Consider the following 26,570-nt stretch of genomic DNA (forward strand, 5'->3'; position numbering starts at 1 on the left):
ACTTGGGAGTCGATAAATTCCACTGGGAAATAGTCATTAAAATACATGAGTACATGCTTCTGCTTCAGGATTTTGACACAAGTTAACTTGTTTTTCTGTATATCACTATGTTTCAGAGCACGTTAAATATAGTTTAATGCCTTCATGAGACTCAGAGAACATAGACATTGTGATCAGGCAGCTACAAATCGTTCTGCAGTTTTACCTGGACACATGATTTCACTGATGATGAAAATCACTCACTGAGATCTCATTTCCTTTCTGTGTAGGGAAGAATGAAGTCCCTGGCAAATGCCTTTCTCTATTAAGTCTGAAAGCTCCCCGGTTATACCTCTATTTTAAAATCTTATCCACCTCATCTTCAATCTATTGTGTTTGGGGTTGAATAAATATATCAAAACAATTTCCATCATACTCTAAATTTGATGACTTAAAGTCCAATCTTGAAACTTTATCTTTTGAAAGATATTGTGCACTGTGAATCACACTTCTCTCCAGAACCTAAGTTACGACACTGGTTCTGTTAATGGTCGCTTTCTAGAATCAAGCGATATTCAAATATCTTTCTCTCGTTAGACATTTAATGGCTTCTTATTCAATTTACAGTGGGGACAAAGAGGTAGAAAAAATGAAAGAATTGAAGATAAAAATCATCAGGTCTCATGACAAAAGAAATCAGTTATTATTTGATGGGAGAAAAGCTGAAATATAAGGTTAAAGCGGGCAAGACATAATCACACACTGAAAAGCAAAGAGTGAGGATCCTGTTGGTTAAATTAATATTAGAAATCCAACACACCAATGGGCTTGGTATAGTAGCTGTAAAAGATTTTTTTAAAATTTAACCATCTGAGCGTTAATTTTCTGAGGCCGTCTGAAGAACTAGATAGACGCCAGGCACAATGAGGCCTTGTGAGGTGCTGATTCATACAACTCCATCAGTGTATTGTTACAATTAATTTTTTTTTTGAGAGTAAAGGAAAAAAAATATCAAGATAAGACTCTGACATTGCACTTTTTTTTTTTTTTTTTTTTGCCGTATGCGGGCCTCTCACTGTTGTGGCCTCTCCCATTGTGGAGCACAGGCTCCGGACGCGCAGGCTCAGCGGCCATGGCTCACGGGCCCAGCCGCTCCGCGGCATATGTGATCCTCCCGGACCGGGGCATGAACCCGCGTCCCCTGCATTGGCAGGCGGATCCCCAAACACTGCGCCACCAGGGAAGCCCTGACATTGCACTTTTCATGTAAGAAAATGGAGAGTATATATTATCTTCATTTCATCTAATTTTATAAAAGCCAGGTTGTAATTTTTTATTGGTGCACAGTGATGGGAAAGGCATATTAGGGGCAAGTTATGTGCTTTGTAAAAAGAATTTCAGAAAGAGAAGGCGTTGATTTATGGGAGACTGAAAATATAAAGATAATATTTTGAAATTTCCTTTTATGCAAAGGCAAAATCCTGGTAGGTCTTCTTGTTTCTGTGGCTACAGAACTCTGCTCTGTAACTCACAAGAAGTTGCTATCATCCTAGGCAACGCTTCTTTATGGCAAATCAAACAGTAAAATTCATCATGATAGAGATGGCAGGGCATGATACAGATAGCAGGGTTGTGACCCATTTGCATCCACTAGGCGATATTACAGTGAGAGCCACTAGGATCCATGGACGACATGTGCTTTTTAAGGTCTCTTCAGCAGAAGTGTGACTGGCATTTCCTTTAATACATCCCTGATCATATCTATCACTCACATCTCAAGATGTCCCCTTAAGACATGATCTAAGAGTTATAATGAATGAATCCTGAGCTACTAAATGGATCTGGACCTATTGAACATGGTGACTGTAATAAGTTGTCGTACTGTTGTCGTAATTAGTGTTCTCCTGCTCTATGTGCACTTCTCTGCAGGACACCAGGTCTTTCTACTCTATTGAAATCAGGCATTGCCATACTACTTGTTTGAGCCAATGGACCATGAATTCTAATGAAGTGGATCATTGTCAATGTCCTGAAATGAAGAAAACATGAATCAGAGACTCAGACAACCCTAGGTGATTGAGAAATAAATGTCTTTTTATTATTATTATTATTGTAAACCACTGATAGTTGGGACTTATAAAAAAGAAGGAAACTTTGCCATTTGTTACAACATGGATGGACCTTAAGGACATTATGCCCAAGTGAAATAAATCAGACAGAGAAAGACAAATACCATACGATTTTGCTTATATGTGAAATCTGAAAGCAAAACAAAACGAAACACCTCATAGAGAACAGATTAGTGGTTGCCAGGGTGGGGTATGGGGAGACAAAACGGGTAAAGGTGGTCAAAATGTACAAACTTTCAGTTATTAAAAAAAAGTCCTGGGGTTGTCATGTAATGTGATTATCGTTAATAATACTGTATTGTATATTTGAAAGCTGTTAAGAGAGCAATATTACAAGATGTAATCATAAGAAAAAAACCTGTAACTAAGTGTGGTGTTGGATGTTAACTAGACATTGTCATGGTCATTGAACAATATATACAAATATCAAATTATTATGTTGTATAAGTGAAACTTAACATAATCTTATATGTCAATTATATCTCAATTTTTTAAAAAATTCTTTTTGCCATAAAAGTAAAGGTCTTTTTTAGGGCACAGATGGATCCCACAGTATACTTACGTGACTTCAGGTGTGTGGGAGAGTAGGTGCGGGCCCTGATGAAGGGCAGGGAGAGGAGAGGAGGCTGAGATGGGCTGAATGTCAAGGGTGACTCAGGGAATGGCCTAATCCTGCAGGAGGCGCTGCCCCTGAGACCACTCTTCCCAGAGGAAATGATCTCGTGGGATCTCGGGAGATCCATGGGGGCCTGGCAGGTGAGTCTTGGTCTGAGAAATACCTGGGTGCCCTGGGTGCCCTAGGTGCCAGAGGCCCCCGTCCCAGACTCCTCCATAAATAGTCCGTCTCACACCACCTGTCAGGCAAACCCCAATGCTTGTAGACGACTCACTCCATTTACACCCTGGAATTCAGAGTCACAGTGCCAGGAAGGGATGTCAAGCCAAAGAGAGGAGCACACTGCACATTCCCTGTGCTGCAAACCTGGAGCATTATGGGAGCCCGAGGAGCCCAGGCAGTCACGTGGGTTTCCACCTAGGAACCCAGGGGCCCCAGTCCAACTTCTGCTAAAGTCCAAGGCCATAGCAACCCAAATGTGCCACCCTACTGCACATCCTTTGGGCCAGTTATTCCTCTCATCAGCTGCCAGGCATTTATAACTGCAGCATACCTCCATACCTAGCCTGCAAAATACATAAATCAGTGATAGAAGTGGGATGCTGCAACAACCAAATCCACACTGTGAAGGCATTGGCTTTGGAAGCTGGGTTATAGGCTGTGAAAAAAAATTATATGAAGCTGGTAAAAAGGTTATTGATGTTACACTATGGGAAAACATCTCGGAAAAAACTATAGTTTGCAATGAAGTAAAAGGTAGATAATGTCCCTAATGAACTTATTACTTTAGGTTTAAAAGAAAAAAAAAAGGTAGGAAAAGACACTGCTTGGAACATGAGTTAGTTTTTATTGAACTTTTTTTTCTAAAAAGGTAATGCAACAAAGAGGTGGTCTCAGAAAACAAACAAAAAAGGAGACTGGCCCATTTACAAGCAGGAATAAAAGAGCACTTTGACAGCTCAGAAAATCGGGGACTGGTAGGTGTGAATGATGCTATCGATTCTCATTAAATCAGTACCAGGTAAAACTGAGGGGCCTTTTGAGTGACAGCCTCAGCCAAGGGCAAAATCAAGGCTTTGCCCATTGCAGCCGTAGCTAAAACTCATGAACGAGTTTCATGGAATCCAGGAAAACCTGTCAGGTGGCTCAAGAAACAGTGGCTCAGGGAAAAGCGCTTAGTGGTGTGACTCTCCCACAGAAACCTGACAGATTCAAGGTATCCACGATGAAATCTATAGAAAGGGGCATATGAGTGTTCACACGTGGAAGAGATGACAAGAATCAAATAGTAAATAACCAACTATACTGGATATTTTATGTATTACAGTCTATATATTTTGTATCATTGCTTTGTTACCGTATTGAATATTCTGCGTGTGTGTGCGCACCAGCACGCATGTGCACGTACAGGAAGGGTGGTCAGATAGCGTATCCTTTCGGTTCCTGGGTCTCAGATAGGAAGAACTGTAGTCAGGCTTAATATTGAGACTGCCAGGCATCACTCAGAGATCCTGGTCTTTGAATCCATAGCAGAGACGGAATGGGACTATTGTATTATTTTGCTGTGTCAGGGGAACAGAAATAAACATTAGCGACTCCAGTGCCTATAATTTACTCAACATTTTGATAACATAGAGGTGTGTAACACAGTGTACCGGAAAATATCTAATCAAGAAACAAAGCTAATTATGAGGGTTTCTGTGATCCAGATTTTTCAGCAACCAGTAATTTCAGAAAAACATCTGGATTAGTGGGTAGTCTTCTCACCTATTTAGACACTCGATAATTCTCAGTTCAGTTTTGCTTTTTTTTTTTCTTTCATTGGAGTACAGTTGCTTTACATTGTTGTGTTAGTTTCTGCTGAAAAGCAAAGTAAATCATCCATAGGTATACATATATCCCTTCCTTTTTGGATTTCTTTCCCGTTTAGGTCACCACAGAGCACCGAGTAGAGTTCCTTGTGCTATACAGTAGGTTCTCATTAGTTATCTATTTTATACATAGTAGTGTATACATTTCGCTTGTTTTTGAATGCTCCTGACTTACTGATTAAAGATTGTTTTGTTGCATTCCGAGATTTCAACCCCGATTGAATCACAAGAAGTCAATGGTCAAGAACCACGATTCTGAGAAACAGAAGCCTTGAGCATATAGTGATAGGAGTTCTTAGTTTCTAAACAAACTGATGGCATATTGTTACATAATGCTGTGAGTTTATTGAAACCATGTTTTTGTTATGACACATCAAAGAGGTAGTCTTGACATGTAAGTGAATTTTAGAATAACTAAAGCTTATGCAAATTGTGCTTTTTTGATGGTCTTCCTGAAATGGATTTTGTCTTTGGCTTCCCCCGGAAACTTGGAAACCAAATAGCTCAACTTACATAAAACTATTTGAGAATAATACCAAGAGGATATTTGCTAATTAACAGCAGGCAAATGATCAGAGAAGGGATAGATCAACATAATGAGAAGTGGCTCATGGAAAAGCTGAACCATAAGGGATAAATAAGAATCATATAGGAACGGAAGAGACGCTTCAGTTAACAATATCATGAGTCAAGGCAAGTGGCAGGCGTAGGCATAGTAGGAGAAAAAATATTCTGGAGATGCCAAACGCCTAGGGCTAAAGATGTCGTTGAGCACTGGAGAAAGATTAAACATTTACTATTATAGGCTAAAATTATTTTTGCAAATGTTCAGATTGGAATAGGGCAACCTAAGAGGGTCTCAAATATATCTGTCAGGGCGATTATAATAATGTGATGTGTGGGGAGAATAAGGTCAAGTGCCTCTCAACCTCTTTAGTACGACAATTATTTAATCAGACAGTTATATGCCTAAATATTTACATTCTGATTTATAGGCCCATGGGGTCACACAGGACCAGAGGAGCATCAATCACGTAGAAGGCACTGTGACTTGTTCCCCTAAAGTTGTGCACTGTGGAAACCCTAATTCGAAACAAGAAATGAGTGGCATATGTGGGGGAGGGGTAAGGAACTAAAGATGGTGGATGCCTGAGAATGCAAAATACAGGTAATAAAAATAATGGCTGACACTTAGGATGTACCAAAAACTCTGTTCATTGCTTCTACCCATGAGGTGATGCAACGTCTTAATTCCCATTTCACAGATGAGAAAACTGAAGCCCAGAGAGATTTATTAACTTCTTCAAGTTCTCAAGCTAAGAACTGTGGAGCTAGAACCTAAAGTCATATCTATCAGATTCCAAACATTCTTGCTTTTAACCACCATAAAACAATGTTTTCCTAGTGCCTTACTCTTTTCTCACCTGGCTTCAAGAAACAGGACCAAGATGTTTCTGAATTATTATCATGTACCACTTACAGCTTCAATTTTGAAAAGGATTCCAGGTAATCCCTAATTATAACTTTGATTGTTTGACTCTTTTTCTGGTTTTCTAGAACTTTATTAAAGAATAATACATAAACTAATCGATGGCTATCCTACAGTGATGCCTTAATACACCTAAATGGATATAATACATATTTTATAGCTTTATTTACTATTAATAACTAAAAATCATTTTCAATTTGTCATTTACATTTATGATGACAGGTCTTTTTAAAGTTTTTTTTAAGTTAAGTTTTTTAAGTTGCTCAAGTCAGATGGTTGGTAAAAGAACTGAACTGAGACTTCTAAATTATGGGCTATTTCTTTTTTCTTATAGAATATGCATCCATCTTACGCCATGATCCAATACCCCTCACCTCTCACCCTCCAAGCTTCTAAGGTTAGTTCTCTGAAAGATGTCCAATGCTAGTGACCTCCTATAGGTGCCCTAGAATAAAGTTTAAAGAACCTGTTACCCATTTTTAGGAAATTTGTGACTATTCCATAAGAAAATCATTGGGAAACAATTGCTGTAAAAAGGCTACTATACGTATATTGCAACGTACATTATACATATATTATAATGCAATGATGTAAATGTGACCGAGGTATTTTCTTTTTCTCAATTTCTTAATACTGGTAAACACACAATTACTAATGTAAAATGTAGAGAGGACATCACAGTTTCTAAGTGCTGTTTTGATTTTTTGAATTCTTATATAGTCAAGCTTCTGGGTGTCTGATTTTTATGCTCTCAGAAGCTTGTTTGGTTTTTTCTATATTTCACACTACCCCCAAATCCCCAAACCTTTTATGAATGCCATAAATTAAATAGCCACTTACATGAGGTCACAGGTTGTCCTCATATATATTGAGGTCAGGGACTGGAAATCATTTAATACCTATCAGGTATCCTAGGATAATATATTAATCTTTATAAAATGATTTCAAATACAGTTGCTTTATTGTAGCATTTATTGAACATTATTTAGCTTTACACAACCCACTGAATTAAGACAGTTAAAGAAATGGAACAGAAACTTTCCTTTCTATTTCATCTATTATTAATCTTCTGATCCCCAACGTCTCTATAATAATATTTGAAATAGGTAGATGCTCTCCTTTTTGCTATCATTTCAAGCTTTATATGAGGAAAGCTTTTGGATCACTCTGCAAATAAACAACTTTGCAGCATTCTCACTCCCAGTCTTATAGGCAAGTCACTGAAACATCACTTTTTATATTCTATTAAACTAGTCTATCTGCATTTATTGCAGGAGAAAAAGACTGGCCAAGTCAAATATCTATTCTTTCCCCTTAGACTAAATGAGAGTGCTCACGAAAACTGGCCCACAGATGAGTAAACCATGGCTATATTACTCACATAATTATCAATTTAAGCCAGGAAGCAGATGATAAATCTATTACATTACTCAATTTTAATTTCCTGTATAAACAATGATGTTTAGTCCATAGTATTTGATTTCATACATAATGTTGGAAAAAACTGTAGATCCTATTTGCTAATTTCAATCAATTTTTCATTTGCGTCTTTAAAAATCACCAGCTTTCAGAACACTGGAGATGACTATGAGTGATTTACTTATATTTTGAAAAGGACACATGGTCTTTCTAATATTTCTGACTCAGTTATCTACCCTCAGTTTGATAAGAAGATACCTCTTCTATTCATCAGTAGACCCTGGTCATTGATTCAAGACTGGGAAAGATTACAATTCTTTAAATACAGTAATTTGAAAGAAAGTCTATAGATTTAATATTTATCTGCCTTAAAGGAAAAAATAATATATACAGATATATATATATACAGTTTGCTTTCTGACCATCTTTAAGTCATGTCAGAAAATAGTTCTGAAGAACTGCGATAGCTCTGCAAAGAAATAATTGCAGGACATTTATGAAGGCATAAACTCCATACCATAAAAGCTATAAATGAAGTCTATTTTTTACTAGGAAGAGTCATGTCTGAGAAAGTGTGTATTTAAGCCTAAATGTTAGCAAAAGCGATATACAAGTGTCTGCGAAAGAGCTATAAAACTGAGTAGTATACACAGTGCAGTATTATGTGTAAGAGCTTGGGCTCTTCAGCCAGATAGCCTGGTTCTGAATGCTGGTTCTGCCACATAATAATTGTTTGTCCTTGGTAAAATCACTAAACTGTTTGCTGCCTCAGTTTTCTATTCTGTAAAGTGAGCATAATAAGGGTACTTACCTCAAACGGTCTGTGTGAGGATTGGATAAGTTGGTGTGCATACCGCTTAGAAGAGTGACTGGTACACAGGAAATGCTATTAAGTATTAGCTATTATTTTTAAATAAACACACTTAGTCATTTCAATTTAAGAGCACAAAGAACAATTTAGTCAAAGAATCAATTTGCTGTTATGGACTGATTTTTTCAATCAATCAAAAGAACAATTTAGTCAAAGAATCATTTGCTGTTATGGACTGATTTTTTTCTTCTTTCCTTTCAATGTTGATAAGGACTGTGAAAATAATGTGTTGGTAAAACAGGAGACATATACATCTGCATTAGGATTGAGCTGGCCAGTAGCTCATGATTCATCTTCTCCCAATCCTCTCCTGATACTCATAACAAACAAAAAACCCTCATGCCATGAAAATTAACTTTCATAGACACCTTATTGCCAAAACTGGCCAAGAATTTTCCACATTATAAAACCAATGGAGCTGAAAGATGAATCACAATCATGATTTATAATGACACATGCTCTGCTACATTAGGGAGAATCAGCCCACTGGCCAGAAGGACGGTAGGAGGCGCTTGATTCCTTTCTCCACAGGTTGCAATCTGATGCACAAACCTTGGCTCTCTACGCGACAGAAAATTGAGGAGTCATTTCTCCATTGTACCCACATTTATTTTGATAAAAGGAGAATTATTGTTTATTGTTTTCCTACTCTCTGACACACACACACACACACACACACACACACACACACACACACACACACCTTTCATTTTCCAATACTCAGCAACAAAAATTTCTCTAAAATAACTGGGGAGAATGGTAAGCCTTTACAATAATCTGCCTGCGAGTATGGCCGACTTGACAGTAAGAACAGCAGTGGAATCAGAGAGAAATCAACTTGGCACTTGATTGGATGGAGGTGTTGCAAGAGAGGGACAGGTCAAGAATGAATCCTAGTTTTTGAAAGAGCTCTTGAGTGCATTGTGGAACAATTTACAGAATTGGGAAAGCTGGAAGAGGAGGAGGCTTGGGGGAAGGATCGTGTGTTAGCTGATTGTCCATCCCATATCTGAGTTGTCTAGGGAATATCCAGGTTAAGTCTTGAGTAGAGACATAAGGGTCTGGGGTCAAGAAAAGATGAATGGATTGGATTGGTAGTGGTCAGTAAACAGGTGATAATCAAAGCTATGTGAGTACATGAAATTAAAAGAAATTATAGTGTGAGGAGGAAATAAGCTGAGAACCAAGTCTTGAAGAATGAGCCTTTAACTGTTGAGTGGACGAAGAGAAATCTGCAAAGAAGGCTGATAAAGGTAAGGCAAATGGAGGAGGAAAATTTTAGAAGGTTCGGAAATTACAGACGAAAGGACATGAGTTTCACAAAAGAGCAAATGTTTCAGAGTGAAGCCCACCCAAGAATAATTTGCCTCGTGTCTGGATGGATTAAGACAGGTCATGAAACAGTTTAGCAGGATCACATAGTTATAATCAAAATAAATAGTTACATGTTCTCTGCATACCAGAGCAGAAGCATGAATAAATTTTGAAATCCTACTACATACATACAATTCTTAAATTGTGGAAAAATTACTAAAGTAGTAGATATTTTTATTTGGTGACCAAATTGATCTATTTATTTTAAAAGATAAAGAACCATAATAACTACCATTTTTTGGACACCTGCTACTCACTGTATTTATTTCTCATGTTTTAAAAGCTGTAAATATTACTATAATCATTTATAGTTGAGTGAACTGAGGCTCAAACAGTTTTCAGAAACTTGACACAAGGCCATACAGCTAATTCGTGGTAAGCTAGACTCAAATCTGGATCTGGGATCCTTTTGTCCAAAAATTCAAACTATGTAGATAATACTGAAGTATCAATACATTTTCAGAAGGACAAAAACAGAAAAAATCATATTTAAAAATAAAAGGAAAATAATACCTTTAATCACTGAATACAATTTGAGAAATATGAAACACTTCTTATCATCCCTAGCAGTGATTTTGAATTCCCTAAAAATATTTTCCAATATTCATCAGCTAACTTTTGTCTATCCTTTTAAGCAGCAGTCTGTGGATTTTAATATATCTTTGTTAAAAAAGGATTCCAAGCATAAACAGACATTAGAGTGTGAATTCAAGAGAACTAGCTCACGTGCTGAGGGGTGATAGCAAGGCACCAGTGTTCATACTGGTTTCCTTTTCTTTGCCAGTCTGTCTCAGTATGTCTGATGGGAGCATGGAATATATAAATTATATTTTCTTATGAGCTTATGTAATATAAGGACTATTGCTACATGTATAGTGTAAGAATACATCTTCAGCCATGATAATTCCATCACTAGAAATGCTCTTTCAGTTTATTTGGGAATAAAAAAAAAAATCGACTGAGCATAAATTGAGCTAAAAATATTTACTTAATTAAAGACGAATGAAAACAAAGTACCTTCTACTCTAAAGTGTAGTTTGGAGATGTGTGCAAACAATTGCAAGAAATGTTTCAGATCGTAAGATATGAATACACAAAGCATTGAAAATGAAATTAGAAAGGGAAATATTCAGTTGCTGTGAGCACGTGGCTGGGATTAGAGCCTGTGGTAACACACAAGGCAGGCAGGATCCTTTGCAGCCATAAACATGAAACAGGATAATGAATTCTGGACACTGACTCCTTGTTTCTTTCTTGTGCTCAGCTTAAAGCCCCATGACTTCTACATGGCTCACTAGACACCCAGAAACATGATTCTCCTGGAAATTAATTGTCGCCCACAGGCAAGAACTTTGCTGGTTGAAGCAGGAACATAACAGGCTCAGAGGGACTTTCATCGTCAGGCATGGCAACAGGAGCAACTGAATCAAGATCTCAGAGCACTCATTCCCTGAGCCTGGATTTTCAGCTTGGGGATGTCCTCTGTGCAAGAATATTTTCTCCAATTGCTTCCATACTATCTCAGACATAGAAGTAATCCATTCCAGTAAGTGGAATTAATATATTTCTTCAAAACTTGCTTGAAGTGACTGCCACTCTGCATGGAGTTCATGCTTTGGCATAAGAACAAAGAAATCAGCCTGGATTGATTTTGTTACTTTATTCATGTAATTATTTGGTGAGGGTAGTGATCGAAAGAGAAGATTTGGGAAAATGCAGAGATGGACTTTGTAAAGGGAGAGAAGACATTAGAAAAGCACACATAACAGATGGGAGACCAGTGGGGGTACTGGAAAGAAAAAAAATACTATTGTTTGGAGGAATACTATTGTCAGATTAAATAACTAGTACATATTTAGTTAGAGAGGTCATAGGTTATAATTATTTGTTCTGAATGCTTGGAACTATTATGTCTATGTTAATAAAAATGGAATCTAATGAATTCTTGGATTTGGGAAAACATATAGTTTTCAATAAATTTATTAGCGATGGCTTTATGATGGCCAGGTATAGAAATTAATCCAAAAGAGCTTAAACATAAAAGAGAATGTATTGACTCTAGGGGTCAGGTTTCCCATCAAGCCCTGATCTGGTGTTCAAATACCATAGGATGATGAATTTCACTGTTTACCTCTCAGTTATGCTTTCCTCCTTTTTTTTGGCTTCATCCTCAGGCAGCCTCCCTATACTCGGAGAGGGACAGCTCCAGGTTTACTTTTCCACCTATTCTCCAGGTGGAAAAAGTGTGTCTTCCTCAATAATTGCCACAAATTCCTGAAATGATGTCAGGTGGCCTGTGTCACATCTCCAAGCTTGAATAATTCACTGTGTCAAGGAGTGTGGACTCTAAGACTGGCTCTCCAGGATGATGGAGACACCCTTGCCCTTGAAAGTGGAAAGCAATCAATTTCACTAAACCACGTGGAACGAAAGAAGGAAAATTGGGGTATGATAGTGGAAGGAAGAAGGTGAGGCGAGACAAATAAAACAACAGAAAAACAGGTTTTTCAACCTGGAAAGAAGGTTTAAGATATAGGAGAAACGATGGGAAAGTTGTTGAATAATTTTTTTCTTGTGGTCAAAGAATAGAGGTAAGGAAAGAACACTGTTTAAATTTAACCAACCAGAACAGAGAGCCTGGTTGAGATCAACCTACAGTTTCCTGTCCCAGTTGCCTCAGATGGGGAGTTCCCTTCTGTTGTAGCAGAAGAGTAAAGTGGTTTAGAGCAGCAGGCCCCAACATTTTTGGCACCAGGGACCGGTTTCATGGAAGACAATTTTTCCACGGACTTGGTGGGGGGGATGATTCAGGAGGTTATGCGAGCGAGGGGGAGTGGTGGGGAGCTATGGGGAGCGATGAGGAGCAGTGGGGAGCGATGGGGAGCAATGGGGAACTGTGGGGAGTGATAGGGAGTGGCAGGTGAAGCTTTGCTCACTCACCCACCACTCACCTCCTGCTGTGCGGCCTGGTTCCTAACAGGCTGTGGACCTGAACCAGTCCACAGCCCAGGGGTTGGGGACCCCTGGTTTAGAGGCATCTTCCTGGGTCCCTAAACAAGCTCCAAAACTTACTAATTCTATGATTTTGAACAAGATCCTTAACATCTCTGTGCCTCACTTTCCTCCTCTGGAAAATGTGTGTACCTCTCTCATGGGGCTGTGGTGAAGAGCAGTTGAAAATATAAAGTGCTTAGAAGGGCATGTGGTCCACAGGAGACTTATATCAGTATTAGTCATTCTTGTTTTTATTAATGTAATTATAATAAGAAAAGCCACAGGCAAATGTGAACATATGTATGGGTGACACAACATATGATATTAGAAGTTCATCCTCAGCGGGGATGACAGAAGGGATTCGAGATGAATACAAAGTGTGAGATCACATAGCAAATCACTAAGAGTTACCTGGTTATAGAATTCGCTGGTTTTTTCTCCCTGTTGTATGTTTGTCATCAGACTCAAACCGAATTAGCATCGATTAAATTTTTCTAACTTGTTGCTCTGTGGGCATCACTTCCTGGAAGAATTTGTAATAGGCGGCCTTTAAGATGGTTCCCCATCCTTCCTACCTCCTGATATGCATGCTCTTGTGTAATTTCCACCCCTTGGTTGTAGGATGGACTTATTCACTTGCTTCTGATGACTAGAATGTGGCAGAATTTGTGTGATGGATGCCACTTCTGAGATTTGGTTATAAAAAAGCTATGGCTACCGTCTGGGCATGCTGTCTAAATCTCTCTTTCAGGTCACTTTACCTGGGGGTATCTAGCGGCCCTGATGTGAGGCAGCCCTCTGGTGAGGGGCTGACTCCCACCAATAACCACCTGAGTGAAATTGGAAGCAAGTCCCTCCATCTCTAAATGAGCCTTTGTGTGAGTCCACAGCTCTGGCTGACAGCTCAACTGTAACCTCATGAGAAACCCTGAGCCAGAGGCACTCAGCTAAAACCACATCCTGAGCCCTGACCCACAGACACTGTACAATAATAAACATCTATTTACTTAAAACAATACTTAAAACAAAAAATACTGCTTTAAGCTTCTAAGTTTGGGAGTAATTTGTTATACAACAATAGATAACTAATAAATAATTTCTAGACTAAAAACTGTAGGACATAATCATCCAATAGCTTTCATGACTTGGTGTGATTTACTAGTAAATGTGGCAACTTTTTGCCTGAAAGGATCCCCATGGCCCTTACTGCCATCAAAGAGAGCTGAACCACCCCAAGTAGAGAGAATGGAGGAAGCTGTCAACTAATTTATGTTAGTATTTAAACAAATACACTTTTACGCACTCCTGATCATAACCTTTACTAGACCGTAATATGTAGGTATATATCATGCCATAGAGAGGAGAGAGAAAGCATATAAAATTATTTTGGGGCCCCAACCTCCATAAGTTCAACCTAGGGATAAGATATATACAGGTAATTCATTAAGTTAAACCATAGTACAATAAATTAAGTGTCAGAATGGTGTATTATGACAGAGTAGTTATTCCACTTAATTTGAAAGATCAAAAATGTACTTTATTTTGATAAACTCAACTTTTCCATGCCTCCTTCCTGCTCAGCAGAAGGGAAATTATTTTTAGACCAACCTGGCAAATTCAATCCAAAACAATAACTTTTATTCTACCCTGGGTAATAAAATAGCAGATTCTCCAAGGAAATAATCAAATCCAAGTAGTCTCATTCCCTCAGTCATTGTTCACAATTCCAAGTTTTCTTTCTGAGCTTCCACCCCAATTCTCCACACTTTTTTTTTTGTCTGAAACAAGGAAAACAGGGAGGAACGTCATCTGCTGCTATGGTCGAGGGACCATGAAGCTGTATGTTTTATTCGATGTCATTTCTCTGTGGCTTCTGGCATCTGGTGTTTTCATGTTGCCCTGTATTGCCTCTGGTGCTGAAGGCAAATGATGCAGGCTACCTTGTAGAACATTTCAGAGATCCTAAGTCCTCAGCTGGGCAGCTGCTGTAGCTCTCCAGTGCAGTGAAGTCTCTATGAAATGCCACAGATTCTCTCTGCTTTCCTGGACTCGTTTGTGTTAGCAGCAAACTGGTTCAAGTGCCAGCTACTGTCCATTGCCTTCTGTGAGCTTATTAGAAATCTTGACGTCAATGCCATCCCAACTAGGATTCCCATGTGATGGGCAGTTTCTGAGAATGGTAGGGGGTGGGCTATTCTCTCTCGTTCTATGCTTCCCTTTCTCCCTTTTTTGGACTGCTTATGCTAGGGGAAGTCAGGTGCAATGCTAGGTCCTGTGGTAGTCCTGCGGAAATGTCCACGTGTCCAGGGACTGAGGGAAGACTCAAGTCTACAGTCAGTGAAGGGTGTAGGACCTGCAGGGATCTCCTTCAATCCAAGAGTGCACAATGAACAGAGCCCACCTGAACAAGCTTGGAAATGGACCAAACCCCAGAAGAGATGACAAATCTTTAGTAGAGACTACAGCCCTAGCTGACAGCTCGACTGCCACCTCATGAGACACTTTGACCCAGAGATATACCTAGCTAGGCCATGCTTGGCTTTTTGAACTATAGAAACTATGATAATAAATGTGTGTTTTATAAGTGCCAAGTATCGGAGTAGTTTCTTAAACTGCATAGATAACTAATACATCATGTCACCTGGTGAGTATTGTATATTACTTCTCCCAAGCCCTGACATCACTGCAGGTCATGTGTATATCAAGATACAGATTATAAATTGGGACCATGCCCTTTTCTCAGAAACCACCCCTAAACTACAAGGGGGATTCTCTTGTGGTGAAAGTTTTTACAGGGTAACATAATTAAACGTTCTTCTACCCATACCCCTGCACAAAGGAGGAAGAAAAGATAAATTACCAGAGTTTAAGGCTCTCCAGAGGCTGTTCCACAAACCTCTGACATCCCTACCCTGCTATTACCCGTATTCCCTCTTCATATCTTCTAGTGGTAAATGTTGCTTCAATAAAATAAAATTTTTAAAATGTATATATATATATATACATACAACAGACACAGAAAACAAACTTATGGCTACCAAAGGGGAAAGAGGGAAGGGAGGGATAAATTAGGAGTATGGAATTAACAGATACACACTACTATGTATAAAATAGATAAACAGCAAGGATCTACTATATTGCAGAGGGAACTATCTATATTTAATATCTTGTAATAACATATAATGGAAAAGAATGTGAGAAAGAATAATATATAGCTGAATCAATTTGCTGTACGCCTAAAACATTGTAAATCATCAACTTCGATGAAAAATTAAACTTAAAAATCCCAGCTCTTTTAAGTATAGTGTGTATTTAATCAAGAAAATTATCTTTAAAAAAAAAACAGCTCTTTTTTACTTGAAACTTGTTGCAGATTGGGAAAACCCTGAAGTAGGAATAAAACTTTCTTAATGTTTAGCAGTTTGAATAAATGTGTCATTATCCTCAGACATGAACACTCTCCCTAGTCATTCATATACTCTGCACATAGTCACCGTGAAGAGACAGACAGCAGTAAGCCAGGAGAGCAGGGGAAGAAACCACCTAATGTTAACTCACGGTATAATGTAGCAGAATTCTCTGAGGAAGAGATCAGTGGAAGCTGGTCCTGTGGATGAGGTGGGATTTGTTCTGAGCCTTAAAGGATTGGAGGATTTGCATAAAGAGATTGGAGGTTTAAAATCATTTCAGAAAGTGCAAAAAAACCCCACAAAACCACACAAAAGGCACTAAGATCAAAATTGCATTTGGAGGGATAGTGGGAAAAGGAAATTTGTAGGAACAGTGTTGTCTGTTAGGCAGCCGAAAGAGAAAGATTTCTATCACACTGGATTACTCAGAGTCTGACCATTATCCGGAGACAAAGAGATGTTTTTGAGTAGAGGAATACGACAATGAAATTAATGACATAATAGATTGATGAAATGGCAATTGATAACCTAAGAATAAATATTTATTGAGGGTCTTCTTTGCATCAGGCATAACACCGAAAGTACAATGGTAAGCAGAGAGATATAGCTGCTACCCTCATAGAGTTTACTATCCACGGAGGAAAACCATAATTTTAAAAGTAAATCATATAGTTTGTGCTCAAAGTGCTTGGAAGTTGAAATTCAGTGACACGAGAGGCTATAAGGAGAGAACTTCATGGAGTCAGGCTTTCCTAAAGATTTTTTCAAAGGAAACTTTTTTTTTGAGGTAATTACAGATTCACATGCAGTTGTAAGAAATAATACAGATTCCACATATCTGTTGCCCAGGTTTCTTCAACGGTAACACATTGAGTAACCATAGAACAGTATCACGACCAGGGTCTGGACATTGATACGGTGAAGATGCAGAGCATTTCCATCATAAGGATTTCTCATGTTGCCTCCTTTAGCCACACCTACTTCCTTCTTGCTCCACCCCCATATTCATCTCTGAACTGCTAATGTGGTCTCCACTTCTAAAATGTTGGCGTTTCAAAAATGCTACATAAATGGAATCATGCAGTGTATAACTGGTGATTGGCCTTTCATATTCTGCATAATTTTGTGCATGTATCAATATCTTATTCCTTTCTTATGGCCAAATAATTTTGCTTGGTATGGAAGTATTACAGTGTATTTTTTTGTAATAATGTATCTTTTTTTTTTTTTTTTTTTTGCCGTATGCGGGCCTCTCACTGCTGTGGCCTCTCCCGTTGCGGACCACAGGCTCCGGACGCGCAGGCTCAGCGGCCATGGCTCACGGGCCCAGCCGCTCTGCGGCATGTGGGATCTTCCCAGACCAGGGCACGAACCCGTGTCCCTTGCATCGGCAGGTGGACTTTCAACCACTGTGCCACCAGGGAAGCCCAATAATGTATCTTTTTTAAAAAAATATTTATTTATTTGGTTGCAGCAGGTCTTAGTTGTGGCAGGCGGGCTCCTCAGCTGTGGCTCACCAGCTCCTTAGTTGTGGCATGCAAACTCTTAGTTGAGGCATACATGTGGGATCTACTTCCCTGACCAGGGATCGAACCCAGGCTCTCTGCGTTGGGAGCACGGAGTCTTATCCACTGCGCCACCAGGAAGTCCCTACAGTGTATTATTTTTAAGACTGCCAAATCACTTTCTAGAGGGGTTGTATTATTTTACATTCCCTTCAATAATATATGAGTGATCCAGTTTCTCCACATCTTCTGCAACATTTGGCATTGTCATTTTTTAGGTATGTAGAAATAATTCATTGTGGTTATAATTTGCATCTTCCAAGGGGCTGATGATGTTGAACATCTTTTCACATGCTTATTTGTGATCTGTATATGAAATATATGTTTGTGTCTTTTGTCCATTTTAAATTAGGTTTATTTACTTTATTTTATTTTATAAATTTATTTATTTATTTATATTTTTGGCTGCGTTGGGTCTTCGTTGCTGTGCGTGGGGTTTCTCTAGTTGTGGCGAGTGGGGGCTACTCTTCGTTGTTGTGTGAAGGCTTCTCAATGAGGTGGCTTCTCTCGTTGCAGAGCACGGGCTCTAGGCACACAGGCTTCATCAGTTGTGGCTCGCAGGCTCAGTAGTTGTGGCTCACAGGCTCTAGAGCGCAGGCTCAGCAGTGTGGTGCACGGTCTTAGTTGCTCCACGGCATGTGGGATCTTCCCGGACCAGGGATCGAACCCCTGTCCCCTTCTTTGGCAGGTGGATTCTTAACCATTGTGCCACCAGGGAAGCCCAGTTTATTTACTTTAATGTGTGTCTTGAGAGTTTTCTTATGTTCTAGATACATGTGTTTGCAATTTTTTTTCTCCCAGTCCGTATCTTGGCTTTTCAATCTCTTAAAAGGGTCTTTCACAGAGCAAAATATTTAAAATTTTGATAAAGTCTAATGTTAATTTTTCCTTTTATGGATCATGCTTTTAGTGTCAAGTCTAAGAACACTTTGCCTAGCCATAGATACTGAATTTTTTTCCTTTTTTTTTAAAGTTTAGTAGTTTTACGTTTTCCATTTAAGTCCATGATCCATATTGAGTTGATTTTTGTATCGTGTGAGAGACTTAAGTCAAGGTTTATTCTTCCTGCCTGTAGATGTCTAATTACTCCAACACCATTTGTTGAAAAGGCTCTCTTTTTGTTTCTCTGTTTTAATTTTCCTGCCTCCCGTGGTTTTCATGAACATATTTTAGAATACCATTTTGATTTATCTAAAGTGTTTTTGAGTGTATCTCTTTGTATAGCTTTCTTAGTGCTTGCTCTAGGCATTACATTTTATGTACATAACTTATCATAGTCCAATAGTGTTGTGATTTAACCAGTTCAAATATTTTAGTATATTAAATAGTCTTACATTTATGTGAACTTGGAATTATACTGATTTAGAGAATTGTCCTTTTTCATTAATATTATATTTTATGTCTTTTCTTATTTAATTAAATAAGCTTCAAAAATAACCCAAAACAACAACAACAAAAAGTATACAAAACTCATCTCCCTCTGCATCTCCTTACCATCCTACATTTATAATATTTATAATTATATTCATTATAATAAATGTATATATTTTGTATATTGTACTTGTATATTTATATTCATTTATATGTTTATATTTAATCAATGTTATTTATCAAATAATATTTATTAAATATAAACAGTTTCTCTATAGACTTTTAGAACCATATCAAAAAGCATTTTAATTTTGGGGTCACCCTTAAAACAATTTCAAAGACTCACGATAAGAAGAATATTTTATATTTAGCCATATTTTTGCTTACTATGTTGTTTATTTTCCTTTGATGTTCCCAAACTCCTTTACTTGTTTCTTTTCTGTTTAGAGAGCTTTCTTTATCCATTCTTATAGGACAAAGGTCTGCTGGTGAAAGATTCTTTTAATTTACCTTCATCTAAGAATGTTTTGATTTTTCCCCTCATTCCTGGAGGATATGCTAACTGGACACTGTACACTGGGCTGCCAGTTCTCTTTCAGACTTGAAAAATGTTAGATCACTTCCTTCTGATTTATATGTTTTCTAATAAAAAGTCCTCTGTCATTCAATTATGTTCCCTCTATAGGTAACATGTCACTTCTTTTTCACTGCTTTCAAGACTTTTTCTTTGTCTTAAGTTTTCAGAAGTTTGACTATGATGTTTTATAAAAGTATAGAATTCCTTGGGTTTTATGCCATTTGGAGTTTGCTCACCTTGAATCTTTAGGTTTATGTCTGTTGCCAAATTTGAGAATTTTTCAGCCTTTATTTTTAAGTACTTTTTCATCTCTCTGCTCTATCTCCTCTTCTTCCAAAAGTCTGCAATGTATTTTAAAGGGTAAATGGGAAGCGACTGATAAGTTTTAATCAAGGGACTTATATCATTAAGCTTTTAATGAGAAACAAGCCATCCCACAACTTAGTGGGTTCAAACAAGTATTTAATTAGCTCACAACTCCGTGAATTGGCAATTTGGGTTGGTCTCAGCAGGGTAGCTTTTATTCCAGGTCTCAGCTGGTGTTAACCATGCATCTTCGGTTAGCTGCTGTGTTGGCTAGAGGCAGGTGACTGTGGAAAGTCTGCACTGGGATGGCTTGTCTCAAATGTCCCTTGACCTTCCAGCAGGCTAAACTGAGCTTTCTCACCTGGTGATGGAAGTCCTGAATGACCTATGAGAAGCAAGCTCCAATGTGTAACAGCTTTGCAAGACTCTGCTATTGGCATGCTCGCTAATGTCCCATTGGCCAGAGTACATCACATAACCAACCCAAATTCAAAGGATGGAAAAATAGATTCCAACTTTCAATGGCAGGGGAAAATTTTTGCAATCCAGTGCAGGGTTATTATAATCTTTTTATTTATTTATTTATTGCGGTATGTGGGCCTCTCACTGTACACTCACTGTACACCTCTCACTCTCACTCCCGTTGCAGAGCATAGGTTCTGGATGCGCAAGCTCAGCGGCCGTGGCTCACGGGCCCAGCCGCTCTGCGGCATGTGGGATCTTCCCGGACCGGGGCACGAACCCGTGTGCCCTGCATCAGCAGGCAGACTTTCAACTACTGCGCCACCAGGGAAGGCCTATTATAATCTTTTTAAAAGAGTATTTGATACTTTGAGAGGTATGATTTGCAAGAAGCAAAAGTTAAGGCAGAGAGATCATTTTAAATAGGAAGAGAGAGAAAACTGGAGATTTAAAATATGCTTAAGGGGTAGCATTGACAAGTGATTCATTATGCGCGAGTAGAGCAGAAACGATGTGTCATGCATCGCTATTAGGTTCCTGTCTTGAGCAATTTGAGGAATAGTAGTGACATTTATTGAATTGGGAACCCTAGAAGTGGCAAGATAAAGACAAGGGTAATGAGTTCAGTTTGGGATAAATTTTATTTGAGGTACAGAAAGGCATCCAAGTGGAAATATTGACTAAATTGTTCAGCAGAGGGCCAGGGTTTAAGAAAAGAGGTCTGGATGGAAAGAAAACCATCTGTAAGTTATCAACTTATTGACCATACATGACTTTGGTCATAGAAATGGGTGAGTTAAATGTTAATATTCATAAGAGTTCTATGGTTCTAAAAATAAGAAAAATGGAACAAGTGCAGGATACTATTCAGTTCAACAGTCTTTAGCAGTAGTCAGAAGGATATTTTATTTTACTATTTTATTAAGCACACATATCTTTAGTATTTGTTTAAAAGACTTGAGTATATTTGTCAAAAGACAAATAAGTGCAAAATCCAATCTTAGTTATCACCCATGGTGGAAGCTACAGACTGACTTCCATGAGGGAAGGGTCAGGTGATTATATATGTGTAACAAGGAGTCAGGGCTGTATGATCATAGGATCATATCCCTCATGGTATTATGTAATTATTACTATAACAACTCCAAATAGAGTCTAGTCTGTCTGATCAGGGTTGCTAACAAAATTCACTCAGTAAAATAATAATAGACAAAATTCAAAAATATTTGGGATGATATTTGACTTAGTTTCAACTATGAGAATTGAACTGGATTTCTGAAGTCCAGAGATCATGACCAGCCAAAATTTCTGGCCATATGTCACCTCTGTCTCGTGTGTATATTTCTTAGTGTGTTTATGCATCTTTCAGCTCTAGGTGGAATTAGAATAAAATACAGATAATTTTTTTTTTTTTTTTTTTTTTTTGCGGTACACGGGCCTCTCACTGTTCTGGCCTCTCCTGTTGTGGAGCACAGGCTCCGGACGTGCAGGCTCAGCGGCCATGGCTCACGGGCCCAGCCGCTCTGCGGCATGTGGGATCTTCCCAGACCAGGGCACGAACCCGTGTCCCCTGCATCGGCAGGCGGACTCTCAACCACTGCGCCACCAGGGAAGCCCCCAGAGATATTTTTAAGAGAAGTAAATTAAGATATTTTTATCTTGGGATGGAATCTATACATCATTTTTTGTATATGTGACATTTAATAGAATTTGGCAAGTTTGAGTGACAGCCTTGTAAACCCAGTTTAAAACGTTATTGAGTAATTGATTCAGAATGGTGATGTAAGCTGAAATCGTGCTGTTTATGTACAGTATGTTATGAACATTTATATAAACTTCAACTGTAACATATTTATAAGTTAATTTCTTGGATTTATAAAAATCCCTAATACTTGAGAAGGCTTTTTCTCAGAAAATTGAAATGCTTAAAATGAATCTAAAATATATTTTATTTATAAATTCTGTTTAAAATATTTGAAGTAGTATTCAAAGTCCCTTTATAAAGATTATGGTTTTTCTAGACTTATACATTGAATAGAATTTGCTAACTGAACCTGACAAGGGTTTTGAATTTGTAACTTCAGAAAGTTAAATTTAAAATAAATCATAAGACTCTGTGAAGTCTTTCTTATATACAAAATCTACCCTGAACTCAAAACAAGAAGGAACTAAGTTAGAAGACTGTTGCATGAAATGAAATCTGTTACGTAGAGGCACAGGAAGAGGGGGCACTGGAGGGGTAGAAGAATGGGACCTGAAATGATGCAAGTACAATACTAGAACCAGAATAAGATGCTGGGAGTCTTGAGATGGAATGAACCTTGGGTTGTACAATGTCTTATTAAGGTTAATGATTAATACAAAGTTCAAGAATGTCCAAAATTCAGAGCTAGTGAACAGCAAGGCAAGGAGTTGATCCTCCCTACGCTCCCACTAGACCATTTGCAACAAACTCCCCTTCAGTTCTTTTACTCCCTTCATCTCCAATCTTGCATAATGACAGATGGACAAAACGAGTTGTAAGAACCAGCCTGTCCACATTGGTTGGTGTGTTATAGGTGAATGGGTGTTCAGAGCAAACCATGGGCTCATGAGAGCTAATTTTCAACCTCCCCACTCAAGTGAAGCAGCCTCATTGTTTTATCCCTTCCTTTCCCCAGAATTGGAAAGATACACTAGGTGTCCTCCTTGCTTCATACTCTCTCATATACCATAATCCTCTAGGAATGTTTAGACTTCTACATGCCTTTGAGGCTAATGGTATAAGACTATAACCTTTCCTTTTTCTTTGTTCTCAACCACTGATGTTTTAATTACTCTTTCTGCATTAATTTTTAAAGACAAAATAGCACGTGACTGGTAATCTTTCTCTTCTCACTAGGCTCGTCTGCTATTTTGGGTGACTTCTGTTTTACCAATATCCTGATCCTCAATTTCTTGACATTTTCATGGAGCATTTTTCCCATTCCAGTTCAGCCATTTACTCCCATAACCCCATCCTGAACCTTATTCCTTGAGTTGTCTCTGCTTCTTTTCTTTGGTTCTATAACTTTATTGGACAATCAGCAGTTAATTCTCATCCACACTATCTGTAGATTTTTGAAAGTAGGGACAGGTACATAGGTAACCAACATATAGAGCTTGTTTGGTGAATCTTCATCTTCATTACACTTTCTGGACAACTGCACACAGATATGGCATGGGACATTCCTTATTCCTTTGGCCCAGACAACTTTCTTGAGCCTGGTGTCAATGTGTTAATCTGGAGTTCCCATCTGCTTCGTGGCAAATTTCCAGATTATTTTGAGTGCCTGAGGGGCACACTTCTTGAAACCCAGTCCTTGGATGTGCTTGTGAATGTTGATAGCGTATTCTTTGGTCACCACCTCATTGATGGTGGACCGACCCTTCTCGCCACCCTTCTTTGCAGGAGACATCCTGCCATGCCAGGGTTGGAAAAGAAGAGAGAAAGGGATTGTGGGAGGATCTTCTCTGCTTCTGATATCATATAGGCAGGATCACAGAGATGACCACAGCCTCCTATCCTTCCATCCTTCCAAATAACCATCAAATCTATTGGGTGGACCAAAATGTTCATTTGTTTTTTTTCCCGTAAGATGGCTCTAGTAGCACTTAGTTATCTTTAACTTTATTTGAAACAATTTTGTTAGATTTTATGTGACAGCTGTCATATCAGCATGCATTTAAAAAAAGACTTATCAAAATTGGTGAATTTTTATGTAGCCATTTTAATATCGAAGATGGAAGAAGAAAAGCAACATTTCTGGCATATGATGCTTTATTATTACAAGAAAGGTAAAAACGCAACTGAAACACAAAAAAAGATTTGTGCACTGTATGGAGAAGGTGCTGTGATGGATCGAACATGTCAAAGTGGTTTGGAAGTTTCGTGCTGGAGATTTCTTGCTGGACAATTCTCCATGGTCAGGTAGACCAGTTGAAGTTGATAGCAATCAAATGGAGACATTAATTGAGATCAATCAATGTTATAATATGCAGGAGATAGCCAACATACTCAAAATGTCTAAATCAAGCATTGAAAATCATTTGAACCAGCTTGGTTATGTTAATCACTTTGATGTTTGGGTTCCACGTAAGTTAAGCAAAAAAAAACCTTCTTGACCATATTTCCACATCTGATTCTCTACTGAAACGTATTGGAACATTTGGATTATTCCATTTTTAAAGCAAATTGTGATGGGCTATGAAAAGTGGATACTGTACAACAAAGTGAAATGGAAGAGATCATGGGGCAAGCAAAATGAACCACCGTCAACCACACCAAAGGCCGGTCTTCATCCAAAGAAGGTGATGTTGTGCATATAGTGGGATTAGAAGGGAGTCCCCTATTATGAGCTCCTTCTGGAAAACCAAACGATTAATTCCAACAAGTCCTGCTCCCAATTAGACCAACTGAAAGTGGCACTTGATGAAAAGTGTCCAGAATTAGTCAACAGAAAATGCATAACCTTCCATCAGTATAACGCAAGTCTGCATGTTTCTTTGACGACCAGGCAAAAACTATTACAGCTTGTCTGGGAAGTTCTGATTCATCTGCCGTATTCACCAGACATTTCACCTTTGGATTTCTATTTATTTCAGTCTTTACAAAATTCTCCTAATGGGAAAAATTTCAGTTCCTTGGAAGACTGTAAAAGGTACCAGAACAGTTCTTTGCTCAAAAAGATAAAAAGTTTTGGGAAGATGGAATTATGAAGTTGCCTGAAAAATGGCAGAAGATAGTGGAACAAAAGGGTGAATACGTTGTTCAATAAAGTTCTTGGTGAAAAAGAAAAATGTGTCTTTTATTTTTACTTAAAAAACTGAAGGAACCTTTTGGCCCACCCAATATTTCTCTCCATTCCTAGCATCACTACCCATTCCTCCCCCATCCCATCCTCATCCCTTTTCTGGATTATTGCTTCCACCTCTTACCTGATCTTGCTGACTCTGTTTTGTAATTCATTCCTGTCTGTTCCCTGTCTTCAGTGTTCCCTCTTTATAAAATTCAAATTTTTGATAGGTTACTGCCCTTAGGATATTGTCCAAACTCTTGAACATATGTATTTTATTTGAGCCCATTTCTTTTTTTGCACTTCAACTCTTACCCCAACTTCAACCCACTTCAACAATATCACCCCACATCCATCTCTCCACTCCAGCAAGATGGAAATTCATTGAGTTCTCCTGAGATTCCATAAATTCTTACCTCTAAGTCTTCAAGTATGTTGTTTTCTGCCTGAACTTTCAATCTCACACCTACTTATAAGTTTCACTCCCACCACTCACTTTATCTAGTTCTTTCCTACACATTCGTAGGTCTTACCTTAAATTTTACTTACTTTATAAAGTTTTCCCTAAATTTCCCCTGGCCAGGCAGCCCTTGGATGCCCCTACACCTTGTATGTAGTGCCCCTATTTTCATGTTACTAAAGCATTCTCTACTTCCTAATCAGATAATTTATTATACTTTACAATCATTACTTTATTCTTTGTAAGTTCTTTGATCAATACCTATTGGGAGATGTTAAAAGTTGGACTTTACTAAACATCTCTTTTCTTTACTGTTTATATGAAATGGTCTGAGGAATAAGGCAGTATTATATTTTAGAAATATTTCCCAGTTTAGGCTAGCATTGTTTCTTTCCTTTTTTCTTTTTCTTTTTGGCTGTGCCACGTGTCTTGTGGGATCTTAGTTCCCCAACCAGGGATTGCACCCGGGCCCTCGACATTGAAAGCACAGAGTCCTAACCACTGGACCACCAGGGAATTCCGCATTGTTTCTTTTCTTGATGAAAAATATTACACTGTAAAAAGGTGTAAATATTTTGAAGGAATATTTCAAAATATTGAAGGAAATGGGAACTGAAGATTCTCTGATAATTATGGGATCTTAATATCTGGTGTTTCATAAGGCTCCCTTTGTAGTACTTGCATTAATGTATTGAACTTAGCTGGACCTATATTAATAAAAACTAACATTTATTAATCATTATATACTAATCACCATGGCACTTTGCATGCATTTGCTCATTTGCTTCTTCATACCTTATTAAAAAATAGGCATTATTCCTATTATCACAATCTAATAAATAAAGAAAGCAAAGCTGATAAAC

At 38.2% G+C, this 26,570-nt stretch overlaps 1 pseudogene; it reads right to left on the reverse strand.

Moving 5' to 3' along the window:
- Positions 1-23,495: 23,495 nt before the first annotated feature.
- Positions 23,496-23,870, reverse strand: LOC101317635 (large ribosomal subunit protein eL31-like; annotated as a pseudogene).
- Positions 23,871-26,570: the final 2,700 nt, after the last annotated feature.

This window comes from Tursiops truncatus, chromosome 13 (assembly GCF_011762595.2).
Source record: "Tursiops truncatus isolate mTurTru1 chromosome 13, mTurTru1.mat.Y, whole genome shotgun sequence".
Taxonomy (NCBI): Eukaryota; Metazoa; Chordata; class Mammalia; order Artiodactyla; family Delphinidae; genus Tursiops; species Tursiops truncatus.